We start from the raw sequence: 7,120 nt of genomic DNA on the forward strand, positions 1-7,120 counted from the left end.
ATGACATGAGACAAAGTATATGTGAACTGCTGTATGAAAAGTGAATTTACTCTGTAAATCTTCACCCAAATCAAAATAAAATTAAAAAAAAAAAAATTTACAGCCTTGGGGGGGTCACTGTGAGTTGGAATCAACTCGATGGCAGTGAATTTGGTTTATTGGTTTGGAACCAATGTGAAGGAAAGGAAATATTCATTTTCAGTCTCCTCTAGACTTCTTGTGTCACCAAAGGGATAGGGCAGCAGAGAGGGACTCAGAAGCACAGGCTGACTGAAGCTGAGACATAATCATAGGGTTATAGGACACTTCCCCTTCCTCTACAGCTTATCATCACATCAATATGTCTCCTGTATAACTAGAGTGGAGTCCGTGGGTGGTAAAAAATGATGAAGCATTTAACTACTAACTGAAATGTTGGTGGTTCAGCTCCACCTACAAGGGCCTCAGAAGAAAGTTCTGTTAATCTGCTTCCAAAATTTCACAGCCTTGAAAACCCTATGGAGTGCAGATCTACTCTGGAACACATAGGATCACTAGACTTATAATGGACTCGACAACTGGCACAATTGAAATACCTCCAAGTCTCAGATTTTATTTAACAAGAAATCTCTAGGAAATCCCAGAGACAACAGTAGAGATAAAAACAAGGACACCACAAGAAATTTTAACCTCAGAGTCCTACAGTTACAGCAAATAGTCAACTCAGCCTACCTCCTAGCCAGATAAATATGAAACCTCTCACAAAAAGGCTTGTTTACCTCAGTTCCTTTTATCAAGTACATCAGTTGAAAGTCTGGCATTCAATAGAAAATTACAAGGTATGCTAAAAGGCAACAAACAAATAAACAAAAAACATTGTCTAAAGATACAGAGCAAGTATACTTGGAGATGCTTGGATCTACATGAACAAAAGAAGAGTGCTTGAGAAGGTAAAATAAAAATTCACCAGATTCAGATATGGCAGAGATTTTGGAATTATCAGACTGGGAATTTAAAATAACAATGATTAATAAGTCAAGGACTGTAATAGAAAAAGTGGGCAAAGAAAAAGAAAGAATAAAAAGCAAATTCTAGGAAACAGATAAACACTGTAATAAAAATGAAGAATGCTTTCTATGGGCTTCTCAGGATACTAGATATGACCCAGGAAACTATCAGTGATCTTGCTCACTCACTCACTGTCTTTGAGTCGAATCTGACTTACAGCGACCCCTCCTTGGGTTTCTGAGGCAGTTTCTCTCCCTAAGTAGATTGCCAAGTCTTCCTTCTGAGGATTGGCTGGTCAGTTTGAACCTCCAGCCTTCTGGCTATCAGTCAAATGCCTTAGGCTCTATGCCACCGGAGCTCCCATCAGTGATCTTGAGCATGTGTCAATAGAAACTTCCAACTAAAGAGCAGGAAGGGTGTGTGTGTTGGCGGGGGGGCGGGATAATCAACATAGAACAGAATATACAAGGACTATGGGGCAATTAGTAGCTCTGGTAGCATAGTGCCTAAGGCACTTGACTGCTCACCAGAAGGCTGGCGGTTCAAACCCACCAGCCACGAGGGGTCGCTATGAGTCGGGTCCGACTGGATGGCACATAACAACAACAACAACATGGGGCAATTACAAAAGTTGTAACATATGTGTAATTGAAATACCAGAAGGAGAAGAAAGAAAGCAATAGAAAAAACATTTGAAGTAATAATCCCAAAAATTTAAAACAATTAATGATAGACACAAAACCACAGATCCTGGAAGCTTAGAGAACACCAAGTAAGATAAATATCAAAAGCAAACAAACAAAAATAATTAATACCTAGGCATATCATATTCAAACTTCAAAAAGTCAAGTCAAAGAGAAAAAATTGGAAGAAGCAAAAGGGGTTTGTGTGTGGAGAGGAAATTGGATTTGAAACCTACATCTACATAAAGCAAAGAAGAATGGTTGAGACGGTAAAATAAAAACTCACTAGTAGGAATTAACAGTAGTTTTTGTAGACAAAAGTAAGAATCAGCAAAATTGAAGACTGGTCAAATAAAATTTTCCAGTGTGAAGATCAGAAAGCAAATTAAAAAAATGAAAAAAATGAACTGACCAGTGGGACACTATCAAGTGTACCAACATACACATAAAGTGAATCCCAGAAGGGGAGGAAAGAGAGAGAAAGGCAGAAAATTATTTGAAAAAATAGTGGACAAAACATCCCATTTTGATCACAAACATGCATTTACATATTAGAAAAACTCAATGAACTACAAGTAGAATAAACAAAAGAGATTCACACTAAGATACATTATAATCAAACTTTCCAAATCCAAGACAGGCAGAAAATCTTGAAAGCAGCAAGAAAGAAGCAGCTGGTCACATAAAAGTGATCCTCAAAAGATTAACATCTAATTTTTCACCAGAAAAAAAGTGGAGGCCAGGAGGCAGTGGGATGACACAAAGGGTTGAAAGAAGATGACTTCAAAACTTAAGGTATAATTAAGACATTACCAGATTTTTTACAAATCGAGACACTCCATCACTAACAGACCTTCCCTCCATGAAATACCAAAGGAATTCTTCAGGATGACATGAAAAGACACTAGACAGTAACTTGAATGCACATAAAGAAATAAAGAGCACTGGTAAAGTAACTATGTGTTGTTGTTGTGATGTGCCATGGAGTCGGACCCGACTCATAGCGACCCCTCCTTGGGTTTCTGAGGCAGTATCACTACGGAAGTAGATTGCCCAACCTTCCTTCCGAAAAGTAACTATATAGGTAAATATATAAACCAAAACCAAACCAAACTCACTGCCATCGAGTCAGCTAAACATATATTTTGTTTACAATTTCTTTTTTCTCTTATCTGATTTAAAAAACAACTACATAAAGCAATAAGTATAAAACTATATTGATGAACTTACAATATGTAATGATATCATTTGTATGATAATAAGAACATAAAGAAGGGAGTAGGGAATAGACCTATAGGAAAACAAAGGTTTTTTTACACTATAGAGATAAAGTCGATATTAATCCAAACTAGATTGTTAATTGCAATAACCAAACATCCACTAAGAAAATAATTTTTATGTATGGTAAAAGACACAATAAGATGATGAAAAATATATCCTAGGAAATATCTGTTTAATAGAAAAGAAGGCAGTAATGGAGGAATATCAGAACCAAAAGGACACAAGAAAGGTAGAAAGCAAATAGCAAGTGGCAGAGATAGCAGAGGTAGATCCTACCTTATCAGTTATTAGAGTAACTTCAAAAGGATTAAACACTCCAATCAAAAAGCAAAGTTTATTAGAATGGATTAAACACACACGCACATACACACACAAAATTATCCAACTATATGCTGTTTATATGAGATATGTGTTAGATATTAAGGCATAAATAAGTTGAAAGTAAAAGGGTTTAAACAGTACATAAAAGATTACTGGAATGGCTAAGCTAATATCAGACAAAATAGACTTAAGACAAAAATTATTGATAGAGACAAGGAAGGGCACTTTTAATGTTAAAAGATTCAACCATTAGGAGTATATAACAATTATAAGCTTACTCCTAGTGATAGAGCTCTAAAACACATGAAGCAAAAACTGACAGCATTAAACGGAGAAATAGACAAATTAACAATAATAGTTGGAGACTTCAGTATCCCTACTTTCATGGATAGAACAGCAAGGCAGAAGCTCAACAAGGTATATAAGATTCAAACAACACTATAAACTTGTAGACCTAACAGACAACTATAGAACACTCTACCCAACAATACAAATAATAATAATAATAATAACCAAACTCATTGCTGTTGATTCAATTCTGACTCATAGCAACCCCTCCATGGGTTTCTAAGGCAGTATCTCTATAGAAGTAAATTGCCCAGTCTTCCTTCTTCTCAAGAGCAAATGGAATATTTTCCAAGATAGACCATATGTTAGGCTTTAAGATAAGCCTCAATAAAATTTAGAAGATTGAAATCATACAAAATGTGTTCTCCGATCATAATGGAATGCAATTAGAAATCAATAATATAAGTAAATTTAGTAATTCACCAATATATTAAAAATAAACAAGTTTAAAATAACTGATGGACATATATAAAAGAAACATAGAAAGGAATCTAGAAAATACTTTGAGATGAAAGAAAACAAATGCTAAAATACAATATCCCAAAATGTATGAGATATAACAAAAGCAGTGCTGAAAGGGATAAAAGATTTTAAACAATATATAAAAGCCTATATTTAAGAAGAAAGCTATCAAATCAAGAACCTAATCTTTCATCTTAAGAAACTAGAAAAAGAAGAGCAAACTAAAACAAACTAAGGAAATAATAAAGATTAGAGAAAAAATAAAGAATATAAAAACAATAGAGAAAGTAAAAAAAAAAAAAAAAACTAGTCATTTCTTTGAAAAGATCAACAAAACTGACAAACTTTTAACTAGATTGACCAAGGAAAAGAGAGTATTTTCAAATTTACAAATATTGGGAATTTAAAATGGACATCACTACAAATCTTAACAGAAGTAAAATGAATTATGAAAGTACACTATGAACAATTATATGTCAAGAAATTAGATAACCTAGATAAACGGAAAAATTCTTAGAAATACACGAAATACTGAAAATGTCTCAAGAAGAAATATAAGATCTGAATACATTTATAATAAGTAAAGAGATTGAATTTTGCACAAAGAAAAGCCTAGGTCCAGATAGTTACCATGGTGAATTCTACCAAACATTTAGAAAATTAATACCAATCTTTCGTAAACTCTTCTGAAAAATAAAAGAGGGAAAAACACTTCCCAATCCAACATAAAATCAACATTACCCTAATAATACCTTGCACCTATGAGAAATGAGGGAATTCTGGTGACATAGTGCCTAAGGTATTTGACTGCTTACCAGGAGGTTGGTGGTTCAAATCCACCACCCACTCCTCGGAAGGACGATTGAGCAATCTACTTCCATAGTAGTGATACTGCCTCAGAAACCCAAGGAGGGGTCGCCATGAGTTGTAATCAACTCAACAGCAGTGATTTTTTTCGCGTTTATGAGGAATGAGGCACAACAGCGATTCATGGTGGGGTAGCGGCGGGGGAAGAGTAGAGACTATCCAGGAAAGATAAAAAGCAAAAATGCAACCACTGCTAAGGAGTTGGATGGGACTCATAGTGACGCCTCCTTGGGTTTCCCAGGCGGTATCACTACGGAAGTAGATTGCCTAACCTTCCTTCCAAGGAGTGGCTGGTGGGTTTGAATTACCAGCCTTCTGGTTAGTAGTCAAGTGCCTTAGGCACTATACCACCAGAGCTCCTAGGTGGATGTTAAATCATTAAGGGCCATAGAGGGCAAGTCAAGGTTTGAACTTTATCCTTTTGGCAATAGAGTTTTAACAAAAGCAGTGATCTGATCAGATAATCATTTGTGAAATACTCCTATGGCTGCCCTGTCAGGGTGTGAATATTCTAGAGTTTGGGATAACAGTTAGGAATGAATATATGTCAGTGGTCTGACCAGGAACTGAGGACCACGCAGATCAATGGCATGGGTATACAGAGAGCATGAGACACATTCCAATGCAGTAATTATCAAAGAGGAAGCCATGAAAAGAGAAGGAGAGGCTGGCTGATGTTTAGACAGTAGGTGACTTAGGGCAATGACATCATTAACTGAGACAGAAGAAAGGAGAAGCAGATTTTGATGGGGGTGGAGGAATCCTGAGTCCTGAGGTTTATGCATGTGATGCTGAGGTGTCTGTGGGGTATCAAGTGGAGATGATAGGTTAGCATTTAAAAGTACTTGCATGGAGTTGTAGAAAAGAAACTTGAGTCCATAAAACAATTTTGAAGTTGAAACCATGGGGAGGGAGTAAGATTTCATAAAGGAAGAATAAAGAGTTAGAATAATGCTAAGAGATACAACAGAGCTGTGCAATTAAGAATCCGACTCCAAAATGTTCATACTACAAAAAACTTACAATAACATTTTCAAGAAACTTGCACATTGCATATTATGTATTGTCTCATTCCTGTGGCAAACTGGATGCTGTTGATTAGAAAATGGTGATTATAATAAGATCTATAACCACTAGTGCTTTGAAAGAACAATGAAGATCAGCTAAATAGTAATAGAAAAAGCATAATTCAAATGAACTGCCCTAGCTTTACTTGTTAGAATTGTTTTTGTGTGAAAACATGTGCTTGGAAGAAGAAAAACAGGCTGTTAATTCTTAATTTCCTTAACTGGGCAATAATGCTATTTAATGCTGCTATAGGATTTTATACCTTGAAAGTACTTCAGAACCATTAATTAGTCATTCCTCATCAGCTCCGTGAGCTAAACATAACTGGCACATTTATGTGTTTGCTGCCATAGCTACTGCCGTCCTCTAATGTACTATAAGTTATGATAGACAATTTAAGAGCTGAGTTCATTGGGAAAAGCACTTAAAAATAGAGAATCCATACAGTTTTTATTATTGAAATAGTATTTAGTTGAGTTTGGTGTTGCAAGGTTTTTTGTTGGTTTGGTTATTTTTAATAAAAGGGTGGAATTTATATGTTTTGAATGATGCTGTTACCTGAAATCTATTCAAATGTCTTAGCCTTCTATAACTGGATTGGCAAAACACAAGGCTGTTAATATTTCCTGTCATCCAGGCCTAGTTTCAGAAGTCATTCCTTAGCATCATCACCAAGAAATGGCAGATACATGGTTCCCAATGTAGGTTGTCTCATCACTTTGTTTATAAAGTCCTTGATGTGTAAAAGTTGTATTTTGATGAGGGCCTGTCAATAAACAAGTGGATATACAAAATGTGGTACATATGTAGAGTGGAATATTACTCAGCCATAATGAGGAATGAAGTCCAGTTACATGCTGCACCATGGATGAACCTTGAAAATAATAAGTCAGTCACAAAAGGACAGATACTGTGTTACCCGACTTATATGAAATATCTAGAGCAGGCAAATTTATATAGACACAGTTTTCAGTGGGTACCAGGGGTAGGCAGGACAGATGGAGAAAAGGAAAAATCACTGTTTAGGAGACACTGAGCTTCTGTTAAGAGTGACTGAAAAAGTTGGGTATATATAATGGTGATGGTTGCACAACATGATAAAC

The sequence above is a fragment of the Orycteropus afer genome, unplaced genomic scaffold (genome assembly GCF_000298275.1).
Source record: "Orycteropus afer afer isolate SDZICR_OR568_19922 unplaced genomic scaffold, OryAfe1.0 scaffold00004, whole genome shotgun sequence".
Classification (NCBI taxonomy): Eukaryota; Metazoa; Chordata; class Mammalia; order Tubulidentata; family Orycteropodidae; genus Orycteropus; species Orycteropus afer.